Source organism: Leucopleurus acutus (genome assembly GCF_964270905.1).
Source record: "Leucopleurus acutus genome assembly, chromosome: 8".
In the NCBI taxonomy this organism is placed as follows: domain Eukaryota; kingdom Metazoa; phylum Chordata; class Mammalia; order Artiodactyla; family Delphinidae; genus Leucopleurus; species Leucopleurus acutus.
In genome coordinates, this window is record NC_139151.1 from 86,459,380 (window position 1) to 86,474,247 (window position 14,868).

The 14,868-nt window shown below is 43.2% G+C and overlaps 1 protein-coding gene across 4 annotated transcripts in view; it reads right to left on the minus strand.

Moving 5' to 3' along the window:
• PAMR1 (peptidase domain containing associated with muscle regeneration 1) overlaps positions 1–14,868 on the minus strand; it is a 165,625-nt gene that overhangs the window by 50,403 nt on the left and 100,354 nt on the right. The window contains exon 1 of one of the 4 annotated variants that reach the window (XM_082844019.1): positions 5,657–5,766. The exons of the other annotated variants lie outside the window; for them this stretch is intronic. The gene's annotated coding sequence lies outside the window, so the exon portion shown is untranslated. Of the gene's footprint in view, positions 1–5,656; positions 5,767–14,868 lie in introns of those variants that run through there. 4 annotated transcript variants of the gene reach the window in all.

Genomic DNA, 14,868 nt, shown 5'->3' on the forward strand with positions numbered 1-14,868 from the left:
CTCTAGACTAGGTCCATCAAGTGCAAGGCTGAATGCCAAGTAGGAACCACATCATTTCCTCCAAACCTGGCTCCTCGATTTTGCAACATGCCATTTTTACGGTATCTTCAAAGCTAAAACCAATAGAAAAGACAAAAACCATCTTAATTAGTATGTTTGGGAGAATTTCAATGTTTTACAAGAGTGAACTCATTGGCAGAACTTCATTCAGTCCCTAAAAACAACTGAGCATTCTTTCCCATGAGAAAAAAAGTGCTCCTTTCTGGGTGGAATTTCTTTCTGTCTGTCTTTTTTAAAATATACCTTAGGTAATGAAAAAGAAAAATCATTTGGCAAAAACTATAAAAGGAATCAGTCAGAGGCTGTCCGGAGGAATCCAGGCTAAGAAACAGACCTAGCTTTGATTTGCTCTTCTTCCTGCCCCAACTCTCTATTCCTAAAAATTTTGCACAAAGATGACGATTGAAGCAGAAATAGGTCAGATATTTGAGGAAGAAAGTGAATCAGGCTTCCCTAAAAACCCCAGGGAGGGATCCCCAACACGCCTTGTAGGCCCATATAAACCAACCCTAATATCTGCGGTGGCTTCTAACCTCTTGAATTTCATAGTTTAGTTTTCTGTTTTCCTCCCCTAAATTTGGAAGTCTGACACAGAACTGTTCATCCTCAATTTGCCAAGTAGACCAATTTAAAGAAACTCTCACCATCTTCTCTCAACCTTCTGTCATAAGAACATTCTAGCATCATAGAAAGGAACCACTTGCATAATAAGGGACAGTTCCTTAGATTGAATACATGTAGTTTTATGAAAAAATTCCTCTTTTCTTTTCTACAAACACTGGTGGGGCAGCAAAGATCCTCACACTGGCATTTGGGAACAACCAGCATAGACCACCATGATATTGTCACTACTGAGATTTTGTTTCCCGTTCTATTCTGTGGGCCCCTCCAGGACAGACACCAGGACTTACTTAGCTGAGCTTCTCATGTTTCTAACTTGGCTGGATGAAGTGAATAACTTCTAAAATCTAAAAGAGAGGACTTCCCTGGTGGTGCACTGGTTAAGAATCCGCCTGCCAACACAGGGGACACGGGTTTGATCCCTGGTCCAGGAAGATCCCACATGCCGTAGAGCGACTGAGCCCATGCACCACAACTACTGAGCCTGTGCTCTAGAGCCTGAGAGCCAGAACTACTGAGCCCACACGCCACAACTACTGAAGCGCGTGCACCTAGAGCCCATGCTTTGCGACAAGAGAAGCCACTGCAATGAGAAGCCCATGCACCGCAACGAAGAGTAGCCCCCGCTCACAGCAACTAGAGAAAGCCTGCACCGAGCAACAGATCCAATGCAGCCAAAAACAAATAAATAAATTTATTTTAAAAAAATCTAGAAGAGAACTTAATGGTTAAGAGTAAAAGAAAGTAGAAGAAAACATAGGAGTAAATCTCCATGATCTCAGACTTGTTATGATCTTGGATTCTTAGATGTGACACCAAAAACGACAAAAGAAAAACAGATAAATTGGATTTATCAAAATTAAAAACTTTTGTGCAGCAAAGGAAAGTGAAAGGACAAACTACAAAATGGAGGGAAATTTGGAAATCATACGTCTGATAAGGATTTAATATCCAGAATATGTAAATGACCCCTACAACTCAACCACAAAAAGACAAACAACCCAATTTTTAAAAGGGCAGGGCTTCCCTGGTGGCGCAGCGGTTGAGAGTCCGCCTGCCGATGCAGGGGACATGGGTTCGTGCCCCGGTCTGGGAAGATCCCACATGCCGCGGAGAGGCTGGGCCCGTGAGCCATGGCCGCTGAGCCTGTGCGTCCGGAGCCTGTGCTCCGCAATGGCAGAGGCCACAACAGTGAGAGGCCCGTGTACCGTAAAAAAAAAAAAAAAAAAGGGCAAATGACATGAACTGACACTTCTCCAAAGAAGATATACAAACGGCCAATAAACACATGAAAAGATGCTCAGCATCACAAGTCATTAGGGAATTGAAAATCAAAGCCACAACAAGATAACACCTTACATGTACTAGGATGGCTATAATCCAAGAAAAGAAAAAAAAAAAAGGAAAATAACAAGCATTGACAAAGATGTAGAGAAACTGGAGCCCGTGTATGTTGCTCAGGGGAGTAAAATGATGCAGCTTCTCTAGAAACCAGTTTGGCAGTTCCTTCAAAAGCTAAACATTGAATTATTTTATGACCCAGCAATTCTACTCCCAGGCATATATCCCAAAAATCAAAAACAGAAACTCCAACAGATACTTATATACCAGTGCTCACTGCAGCATTATTCACAGCAGCCAAAAGGTAGAAATAACCCAAATGTCCATCAAGAGATGAGTGAATAAGCAAAACATGGTATAAGCATAAAATAGTATTCTGAATGTGGAATATTATTCAGCCATGAAAAAGAACGAGATGCTGATACAAATTACAATATGGATGAACCTTGCAAACATGCTAAGTAAAAGAAGCCAGACACAGAAGGACAAATATTGTGCCACTGAACTGTATACTTAAAATGGCTAATGTAGAAAATGTTGTTATTTTTATCATATTTTTTTAATATTAAAAAACTAGTGAGAGGAAAAAAAGTGTTTAAAGCCTTAAGCATTGGAATCAGACAGACCTGGGTTTGGAATCCCACCTTTGCTACTTACTGGGTGTATGACCTTGGCTAAGTTACTTTACTCACTCAGTCTCAGTTTATTATCCAATGAAATGAGTACATTTTATCTAACTCAGAAGCCAGCTGAAAGGACTAGATAAGATTATGTATATAAAGAGCTTAACACAGTGCCCAGCATATAATGAACAGTCGATAACTAGTAGCTTAAGAAGAAAAACACTATTGACATCCATATTTCTCAAGGATCTAAGTTTCTGAATGTACCACATATCAACTCCCTACATAAAATATTCATGTTGGGACTTTCCTGGTGGCACAGTGGTTAAGAAGACTCCACACTCCCAATGCAGGGGAACTGGGCTCAATCCCTGGTCGGGGAATTAGATCCCACATGCATGCTGCAACTAAGAGTTCACGTGCTGCAACCAAGGAGCCAGGGAGCTGTAACTAAGGAGCCTGCGAGCTGCAACTAAGGAGCCTGCCTGACAAAACTAAGACCTGGTGCAACCAAACAAATAAAAAATAAATTAATTAATTAAATGCTTAGGTTGTTTCCCCACTGCATTTGGAGCAAACCCTAAATGCTCTGCTATGGCCCCCAAGGCCTTTGAGAGCTGCTCTCTCCTGAGCCCTGCAACCTTTCCTTGGCACTATTTCCCACCTTTTATTTCTCAAAACCATCAAGGTCTTGCTCATCCCAGGGCCTTCACATTTGCTTTCCCCACTGCCTCTGTCAAAACGTTGGGCCTTAGTGTAAATAACACGTGTTCAGAACGATCCTCGCTGACTTTCTCGTCTGAAGTTTGTGCCTCTGCCCCTCCTTCCATAGTATTCTCTATCACGGTATCCCAATTGTTTCCTTTCATCGCCCTTACACAATTTATAATCCCTTTCTATGTTTCCATTTACTTGCATATCATCTGTCTCCCTTACGTGACCGTAAGCTGGTAGGAACAATACCTAACTTGTTCACCGCAGCTAGGGAAGGGCCTGGAATGCAAGAGGTGCTGGATAAATACTTGTCGAAAGAACCAGCCTCCACTCTAGAGCTACCCTCCCTTCAACAGTCAAATATTTCCGTCCAGTGGTCCAGCTCGGAGCTGAGCCAGGAGAGCTGGCTCCGCCCCATAATTTGCTGATATCAGAACCGGGGCACTTTCCCTCCCATGGTGAAGGGTCTTTGGTCCAGGTTACCCAACTTGGGCCTCAATTCCTTGGCACCAGCCCCTGCCTCGTCCAGCTGTATGATTTTTCCGCTCTCTGAACATCTAATATGCCTGCGGGGTGTGGCTCATGTCTTACCCCTCCCCCTGCCCACCCGAGGGCAAGCACTCCATCCTTCTAGGTTTTCTAAGAATTTACAAGTACTAATGACTCTTGGGGGACACTGACAGAATAAACGTTGTTTGCAGCTTTTATAAGCCTTGCAATAAAATATGGGAGGCCAAGTAAGGTCTGCTCTACTCCGGTAGAGGGCAAAGCCTGTTTTCCCTAAGCAGGTGGCTAGTCCAATACTGCGGGCCTCCCTTTACCTGGGGCATTAATTCCCTAAAATGGCATTTCTCTTTATTTCAATGAGCAAGCCCACCTCTGCCCTCCCTAACGTGTTACAATAATTTTATATGTAAGGTCCAGAGTATTGTATCATCTTAGCCAAAGGGAATGATCCCAGGGAAACCCATTCCTGTGCTGTCTGCCAAGTCAGCCAGCTGGCTCCTTTCCAAGGACTCTGTGTGGTAGCCCCAAAGATATCCATATCCTTACCTCCAGGACCCATGAAAATGTTACCTTACAGGACAAAAGGAATTTTGCAGATGTGACTAATTTAAGGTTCTTGAAATGGGTAGAGAATGCTGGCTTGTCCAGGTGGGACCAAGGTAATCCCAAGGATCCTTATAAGAGGGAGGCAGGAGGGTCAGAGTCAGAAACAGAGGCGCGAGGACAGAAGCACTGGACAGACAGGAGTGATGTGTTTTCAAGATGGAAGAAGGGACCACCATCCAAAGAACGCAGGCAGCCTCTAGAAGCTGAATGAGGCAAGGAAACAGATTCTCCCTTAGAGCATCCTGAAGGAACACAGGCCTGCCATCACCTAGATTTTGGCTTCCTAAGACTCATTTCAGACCCCTGAGCTCCAGAATGGTACGAAAATACACTTGCGCTGTTTTAAGTCACTAAGTCTGTAGTAAGATGTTACAGTATCCACAGGGAATTAATGAACTGTGTCTTCTCAAAAGAAAGGTTAACCCACAGCCAGTCACTTAACCACTCTGGTCCTCAGCTTTCTCACTGAGCACAGTGCTAAGGGTGTGGGTGAACTGATGAATTCATTGTTTCACCCCACAAGTATTTCTTGAGTGTCTGCTACATCCCAGGTAGGAGGCTGGGTACTGGGATACAGTGGAGAGAACAGACACCATTACCAGCCCCATGGAACTCACAGTTTTGTAGAGGAGTAGACATTGGATAAAGGATCCCACAAGCACACGATCACTCACTGTGATGAGGACATGTAGGATGCTATGAGAACAAGTGGATGGTCACGCAGGGACATTAGCACCAAATCTACAGGACTTGCAGGGTTAAGGGGGTTTAAGTAAAGTCACAAATGAAAATCTATTTGCCAAGATAAGACCACTTCTCAGGAGTACGGAAGTGATGGAAGAGGGGACGGTTTTAATGCTTTTGTTGACTTGGCTCCTCTGGTCTGGTAAGTCCATCACCCTTCCTTCTCCCCTCGCTGGAACAGAGACAGGAAAGTGCCCCCAAAACATACATGTGGGCTTCCCTGGTGGCGCAGTGGTTGGGAGTCCGCCTGCCGATGCGGGGGACACGGGTTCGTGTCCCAGTCCGGGAAGATCCCACATGCCGCGGAGCGGCTGGGCCCGTGAGCCACGGCCGCTGAGCCTGCGCGTCCGGAGCCTGTGCTCCGCAACGGGAGAGGCCACGACAGTGAGAGGCACGCGTACCACAAAACAAAAACAAAAACAAAAACAAATAAAACATACATGTAAGAAACAAACAGGTAAGTGAAATATTCTATGAGAAATATTTAAAGTTGATCAGCTGAAGAGGTTTGAAAATACAATAAGCAGACAAAAGTGATCTCTTGGACTTTTCCTTCTCCATTTATCAGAATTAAATGGACAAAGGGCACATTGGTCATTTGGCTTCAGCTGTACAAATTTCAGGGGATTTCAATATGATGCTAAAGGTCAGTTCCAGAAACTAGGATTTAAAGAAATATCAACAGCAGGAGAAGCTACTGAATGTTTTCCTATATGCATGCTAAATCATGTTAGCATTTGTTTAGCTAAAGGGCTTTTATATTGTTTACGCAATTTAATTTTCAAGATGACCCAGTGAGGTAGGTAATACATTTCCTTGTAATCTAAAATAAGCTACTCTAACCTCTTCACTTTACCAGTGATGAAAAGAGCTAAGTAGGGAAGAAGCAAAGAGAAATGCCAAAGACGTTTTTTAGGGAATTCTGAGTGGGAAGGGAGGCCCACAGAATTCCAGGTTTAGAGAGGGGGTGAACAGCCTGTTGCTTCCTTAGCCTGGAAACAGGCCAGGACAACCTCTAGTTTCAGGGGCTGCTGTAGTTGAGCAACTGTTACTTTGCCTTCCATGTTTGAGAACAAAGAGTTATTAAGCTGCAAATGAGTTTTATCCTGTCAGTGCTTCCCAGGAAATAAGCGCAAACTGAGCACCAAGGACACACAGAGCACCACTTTGGGATCAACCAAGGCACCAAAAGGTCAAGCACATGCCCATAATCACACAGCAAAATTGAACTTACAAAGTTCCAGGCACTGTATGCATTCATTCACCTCTAACTCTTCCATTGGACAAAATATTTACTTTTTTCTATATAAAACACTCCATATTTTAATGTAAAAGATTCCTTGTGAAAGCTTCAAACAATAAGATCATACATAAAGGAGTAAGAAGTATTCAGAAATAACCTTAATATTATATTGTCTATCTTTCAATTGTTTTCTTTCAGTGGACATACATATCCACATGTAGAAAATGCTAGATGTGTAGATTATCTTCTTGCCTCTCAAAGCTGGTAACCTATTATTATTATTTTTTTTTTTTATCAGCTCGGTGCTTTGTGACCACCTAGAGGGGTGGGATAGGGAGGGTGGGAGGGAGACGCAAGACGGAGGGGATATGGGGAAATATGTATATGTATAGCTGATTCACTTTGTCATACAGCAGAAACTAACACAACGTTGTAAAGCAATTATACTCCAATAAAGATGTTAAAAAAAAAAAAAAGAAAAGAAACTGTGCTGCTTCGGGACTTCCCTGGTGGTCCAGCAGTTAAGACTCCGCACTCCCAATTCAGGGAGTCTGGGTTCAACCCCTGCTCAGGGAAGTAGATTCCACAGGTCCCAACTAAAGATCCCACACGTGGCAACGAAGATCCCACGTGATGCAGTTAAGACCCGGTGCAGCCAAATAAATAAATAAATATTTTTTAAAAGCAAAGAAACTGCTCTTCTTCTTTACTTTAATCACATTTTCTCTTGACCTTAAGTAATCTTCAAAAGTGATTTTAAACTGCTGCATCATTATCCTATATGTGCAACTGCTTCTCTCCCCTCTTTTTAAAATCAGGGTAAACAAATAAAAAAAGAGATGCAGAGTACTTTGGTATCATAGGCTTTGCCCAAGCCATTCCTAAGCTGCCACACTTGGGGCAGCCACACTTGGGGCAGCCATCCTGGTATCTCCTATCCAGAGTGAAGAGTTGGGGCTTCCCTGGTGGCGCAGTGGTTGAGAGTCCACCTGCCGATGCAGGGGAGGCGGGTTCGTGCCCCGGTCCGGGAGGATCCCGCATGCCGCGGAGCGGCTGGGCCCGTGAGCCGTGGCCGCTGGGCCTGCGTGTCTGGAGCCTGTGCTCCGCGGCGGGAGACGCCACAACAGTGAGAGGCCCGCAAAAGAGTTGAGTTATATTGGTCCAGCTCTGGTTTTTCCTGAATTCACGTTGGAAAACCTAAGACACTTAACCGCTCAGTCCTGTTTTATCCATGCAAATACCAAGGCAATGAAAACAATGCTGACCGACTGGCCCAGGTTTGGCTTTCATAGATGTGGTGAACAAATGAACAAATGAGTGAGAGAGAGCTGGCTGTCATCGCGGCCGCCAGCATTATCCTCACAGCCCCTCATCAGCCAGGAGCTTGCTTTCAGGCTCTCCAACACTGAGTATTTCTACTGCTGACAAGACGGAGAACACTTAATCCCTCAAACAGCAGGGGGTTAACTTCACAGAATGGTAGAGGGAGCAACTGTGTCTCCTTAGCATCGTCTCCAAGTGGCACGCTTTCAACACTAGGTTTTAAGGAAATATGTTGACATGATAGTAGTTAAGATAAATCTGAAAAAGGTCAGAGAATTCTTGATGAAAACATGAGTCAGACTGTTCCATATACAGTGGAAATGTCAGTTGTCAAACCACAGGCCACCCCAGCAGGTGGCAAAGAAAGGCGTTTTCATCTCACGCCCGCTCCTCCGTGATGTTAGGGTCTGCCTTTGCACCCACCAAAAACCCCACAGCCCTCCCCTCTAACCACATTTAATGAAAATTTCTACTGAGTGTTTTACTGTCCTGCATGTTATAAACCATCTAAGACCAAAGGGAGAAAAAAGATGTAGGAATCAGAGAGTCCTGCAGCTAGGGCACCTTGGGCTCCACTCTCATCCCCACTCATTCCCCCGCCTCCTCTCGTGCTATCTCAACTCCCTGAATTGATTTCTAACACACAACATCCCTAACCACCTGAAGGTCTGACCACCCACTCCATGCGGCCAATGACAGACGCCAGGCAAATCCCAGACAGGAATGCTGTGAGTCAGGGTGATGGAATGGTTACTGGGGCCCTTGGTGACTCAATATCTCCTCCTGAGCCTTTGAGAACCATCCCATCACCATGACCCTCAGTCCCAGCCTGGCTGGATTCCCAACTTCAGTGACCTTGGTCTTTCCCTGCTCACAGCTCCTCTTGTTAACGAGGTAATGATAGCTGGAAAGTCAACGCCTCCATCACCCCCTTTTGGGTATCAGCAGTGATAAAACTTACAATGGATTCCCTAGAAATCTAGTTTGTTGACACTAGTACATTGGGGAGGGGTAGGGAAGCAAAAATCAGTTTTTCACTTCCTTCCCCTCTTCACTCTGCCCCACACTGTCACTCCTCGTGCATTCTCCTCTCTCCCTGGGTCCCAGCCCCCACGGAAATGGAGCTGAACCTTTCAAACATACCAGCTCACTGAATCCTCAGAGCCACCCTTCAAAGGAAGTATCATTTTTTTCATTTCACAGATGAGGAAACTGAGGAACAGAGAGGGCAAATAAATTGTCCCAGGTGGCACAGTTTTCAGGTGAAAGAAGAAAGATTAGAAGCCAGCTCTTTCTGGGGCCAAAGTCTTATTCTTTCCAACACAGTATTTTGATTCTAGAGAGTTCACAACTTTGACTTTACAGATTAAGAATGCAGCATTGGTGAAATGAACACACTTGGTAATCAGACCACCCAAATTTTAATACCAAATCTGTCTCTCTTGTATGCTGCTGGACAATCATAGACAAGACACCTTGCTGTGGCATTTCCCCTAAACCTCAAGAGAATGGATGTAGATTGTTAGGGTTGTTAATGTCACTGCAGTTAAAGAGGCAATGAGCATAAAGCGCTTTCGAAGAAAAATCGCGTGTTTGTTGAGATATTACCATTATTCTCTGTAGAATAAAAAACCATCAATAGATAAAGAAGATGTGGTACATATATACAATGGAATACTACTCATCCATAAAAAGGAATGAAGTAATGCCATTTGCAGCAACATGGATGGACCTAGAGATTATCAAACTAAGTAAGTCAGACAAAGATAAATATCACATGATACCACTTATATGTGGAATCTAATCAAAATGATACAAATGAACTTTTCTACAAAACAGAAACAGACTCACAGATCTCGAAATCAAACTTATGGTTACGAAAGGGGAAACGTGGGGGGGAAGTGATAAATTAGGAGATTGGGATTAACATATACACACTACTATGTATAAAATAGATAACTAACAAGGACCTACTGTATAGCACAGGGAACTCTACTCAACATTCTATAATAACCTATATGGGAAAAGAATCTGAAAAAGAATGGAGATTATATTTTTATATATATATATATATATATATATATATGATTCCCTTTGCCATACACCTGAAACTAACACAACATTGTAAATCAACTATACTCCAATAAAATTTTTTTTAAAACCATCACATGTAGCTAAAATACAGATGGCTAAGGGAGCAAAGGGGGTGAGTAATAATGTCTCCTCCAGAGGCCCACACGTATATGGAATTTTAAGCAGTCAGTTCTTGCTTATATCATGGCATTCTGGGTTCCTCCCCCTTGCTTCTAGATTTCCTGATCTCTTTTTTCTAATACCTCCTCTTCAGACACCTTTTTCACTAGGACATACCTCACCTCCTGCTGCTTGTCTTCCAGAAATAGAAATTCTACATCTATAGGCAAAGGGAACAAAACCCAAACTCTAGCATCTTGGAAGAGCCTCAAGTTGCCATTATCCTCAACAACTGTGCTGGAAACCCTTGAAGGACAGCTGCTTCTGGGTTATTTCAAACACTGGAATATGAGCTGAATAGATCTTATTTTTTTATTAGCATTGGGTACTAAAAATATAATTTAACAATGCATCTAAATGTACTTGGCAATAGAACTCAGCAAATATTATATCAAAGTATTAGAATGTCTAAGTTAAAAACAATAAAACTTAAGCTATACCCTAAAAATCCAATCTGGATTTCCCCAGACCTAAGAATTCTACAAACGATCCCACCTGCTCCTCAATCCTCAACACTTTTAAAACCTTCTTTCTGAGTCAGAGTGTGTCAGGGCTATAAGAGGGTCTTGGTCAACCACACCCGCCCCTTTGCCAAGAGCTTCCAGAGTGAGTGTTACTGTCTTCACATCCAGGTTCACTGATGCCAGGCAGAAGCCAGAGTTTCCTTCTACCAAAGGCAGATGGCCAAGAGCAGATGTCAGTTTGAGCGAGGGTAATGCATTTATAATGACACGTCCTATGGTTCACTAAGCCCTAAGCTGGCGGCAGCTTCACGCAGGCTAGCCCTCATTAGAATTGCCTTCTCCAGTTCTGCAAGCTAGAACAAGATGAAGGGGAACTTCTTTTTGCCTGAGGATTCCTGGCTGGCTCTACCCTTGAATCACAACAGATGGTCGTGAGCAACGTCTCATGTTTGGGAGACAACATCATTGACCCAGAATCACCTACTCTGAAAGACACCATCCCCTCAACCCCCTGCAAGAATCTACCACCAGCCATATTTCAAACATGGACAAACGTAGGCACAGCATGTGGAAGGCATTTCACCCTAAGGCTGGAAGGCAGATGCATGATAAAAGCAAGGGGAGAAAGCAAGTCTCAAAGAAATAAACATATGGTGAATCTTTAGGAATATTTTTTCCCTGACACAGAGTAACAGATGAATAGGATAGGACTGTGGACCAAGGTGGAGTGGGCCTCAAGAGGACCATGTAACTTCCATCCTACTATAGATAGAACACCCAATACTTCTCCTTCTTAATCCCTTGTGAAACGTGTGCTAGTGGGAAAAATAGCAGAAAGGAGAGGAGTAGAAGATGACTTTAATTTCCTGAGTGCTCCCTTTTTGCAAAGCATTATACTATTTTTAATAGGTTACTTTTTTTTTTTGGCCATGCCGCGCAGCATACAGGATCTTAGTTCCCCGACCAGGGATCGAACCTGTGCCCCTGCAGTGAAAGCGTGGAGTCTTAACCACTGGACCACCTAGAGATTGTCATACTGAGTGAAGTAAGTCAGACAGAGAAAGACATATCATATGAGATCACTTATAAGTGGAATCTTAAAAAAAAAAAAAAGGCTACAAATGAACTTACCTACAAAACAGGAAGAGACTTATAGATGTAGAAAATAAACTTATGGTTATCGGGGGTAAAGAGGGGGAGGGATAAATTGGAAGATTGGGATTAACATATACACACTACTGTGTATAAAATAGATAACTAATAAAAACCTACTGTATAGCACAGGGAACTCTACTCAATACTCTGTAATGGCCTATTTGGGAAAAGAATCTAAAAAAGAGTTGATATATGTATATGTATAACAGATTCACTTTGCTGTACACGTGAAACTAACACAACATTATAAATCAACTATACCCCAATAAAAATTTAAAAATAAATAAATAAGTAAATAAATAAATAGGTTATCTCATTTAACACCTGCAATAAACCTATATAAAGACACTATTATTACAGGGGCTTCCCTGGTGGCTCAGTGGTTGAGAGTCCACCTGCCGATGCAGGGGACACGGGTTCGTGCCCCAGTCCGGGAAGATCCCACATGCCGCGGAGCGGCTGGGCCCGTGAGCCATGGCCGCTGAGCCTGTGTGTCCGGAGCCTGTGCTCCACAACGGGAGAGGCCACAACAGGGAGAGGCCCGCGTACCGCAAAAAAAAAAAAAAAAAAAAAAAAAAAAAGACACTATTATCCTCAGTGTACAGGCTAGGAGGTGGTACAGCCACATTAAAGAGGTTAAGTAACTTGCCAAGAAAACCAGCCATAAATGACGGAGGCAAGATTCAAACCTGGCCCATATTTTTAAACCGTAATACTCTACACCCTATGTTTATACATATCCATACATATGCACACATATGTATATACATAACCATATCTACACTTTTATTTTTCTGTGTACATGTGTATTCAAACTTGAACATATCCATACTAAGATGTCTATATCAAAAAATGAAATCCATAAATATGGTAAGCAAGGGCTGAATCTTTACTGAGAAGGATATGGTTACTCAAGTCTGCTTAGGCAGGAAGCCCTTAAAAGGAACAGCTGGTTTTATTCCTTATCCACTGCCACTGTTCTGAAGCAAGTCTGGGCAGAGAGAGGAGGCAGGCGATGCTAGGGGCAAGGGAGAAGCCGTGTCGCGTGACAACAAGAACAATATTTAGGAAAGGCAGGAATAAAGCTGTTCCCAGAAACAGCAAACAAGAGGTTGATGAACAGCTCAAACTCACATTCTGTCTCTATGGGATACAGCCCCAGTGTAAACAGCCCAGACCACTTCCGGGTTGTGCAACTCAGGGTCATGGTAGCTATACTAGAACTGGCAGACAGGGGGGTAAATAAAAAAACACTGGAGACAAACCCCGTGTGTTAGAGGGGGGAAGGGAGAGGTTAATTGGTAATGAACAGATCTTGGACTCAGAGCTCCCAGGGACTAGAAGGATGCCTAAATATTCTCCTTATTTTTTTTTAATTTATTTTATTTTTATTTTTGGCTGCGTTGGGTCTTCGTTGCTGCATGCAGGCTTTCTCTAGTTGCGGTGAGCAGGGGCTACTCTTTGTTGCGGTGCACGGGCTCTAGGCGCGCACGCTTCAGTAGTTGTGGCTTGTGTGCTCTCGAGTGCAGGCTCAGTAGTTGTGACACACGGGCTTAGTTGCTCCGCGGCACGTGGGATCTTCCCAGACCAGGGCTCGAACCCTGTCCCCTGCATTGGCAGGTGGATTCTCAAGCACTGCGCCACTGGGGAAGTCCCATATTCTCCTTATTTTTGAAGAAGAGACAGTGTGACTGTCACCAAGGATACAATGTAGTCGGGAAGTCAAGTCACAGCTCTTATGGCTCCCCAGAACTGCCACATCATCATAGGTGTGCGTTAATCAGACCCACACCTCAGTTTGATCAGTGATCCCAGGGCAACCACATTACTTTAAACAACTTACAGACAAGAAATGAGTTTTCTTGGTGAACTATTCAGGTCGATGCTGGTGAGGACTTTTCTTACAGCAATGTGGTCGGGGTCACCTCCACAGTTCTTTCAACATCTCAGCAAGTGCAAAGGGACTAGGACATCAGACTTCCCGTCCATCTCTCAGCAGAAGTCTGAAGAAAAGCTCATGTTTTGTAGATTTTCAAATTCCCTTCTTACCCCATCCTCTGTAACAGTGAAGGTATTCTTCAATGTTTTATTCATTATGGGCAAGAGACCTGAGTTTTCCAAATGATGGAGCGCAAGTTCCACTGGATGGTATAAGGTATTATGTGAATAAAGGTTCTGCGGCCAAACAACTTTGTAAATGCTAATAGCAGCTTTCTTTATTGTAGGGCTTTGCCAAGTCTATAATATTCTTTGCACATAGTTAATTCCCACATCCCCCAAGCTAATTCCATCATGACATCCTAGGTTTTGTTTACTTCTGCTGAATATCCTTTAGGATTAGTATTCCATGAAACCTACTTTGGAAAATACCAGGCTGGGCCATAAGCTCTCTCAACCTTAAAGAAAGTACCTTACATATATATAATGGGATACTACTCAGCCATAAAAAGAAACGAAATTGAGTTATTTAGAGTGAGGTGGATGGACCTAGAGACTGTCATACAGAGTGAAGTAAGTCAGAAAGAGAAAAACAAATACAGTATGCTAACACATATATATGGAATCTAAAAAAACAAAAAACAAAAAGGTTCTGAAGAACCTAGGGGCAGGGCAGGAATAAAGATGCAGACATAGAGAATGGACTTGAGGACACAGGGAGGGGGAAGGGTAAGCTGGGACGAAGTGAGAGAGTGGCATGGACATATATACACTACCAAATATAAAATAGATAGCTGGTGGGAAGCAGCTGCATAGCACAGGGAGATCAGCTCAGTGCTTTGCCTCCATCTAGAGGGGTGGGATAGGGAGGGTGGAAGGGAGACGCAAGAGGGAAGAGATATGGGGATATATGTATATGTATAGCTGATTCACTTTGTTATAAAGCAGAAATTAACACACCATTGTACAGCAATTTTACTCCAATAAAGATGTTAAAAAAGAAAGAAAGTGCCTTAAGGAAAAGGCCTTTTATTCATCATCCTGTCTCCAGCACCTAGGATCACACCTGGCACCTGGTAGGTGCTTGATAAAGTCTACTGAATAAATACATGAATGTGGATACATGAGGCATGTGTGATTTCCAGGGTCAGGTTATTTGTGTCAAAGACTGATGTTAGAAATGGCTCTTGCGATGAGCTTTTGGGGTCTCTATTTTACAGTAGAAGGAATCCATTGGGTCCATTACTGCTGAACATTTTTCGCTCTTTGTGTACTG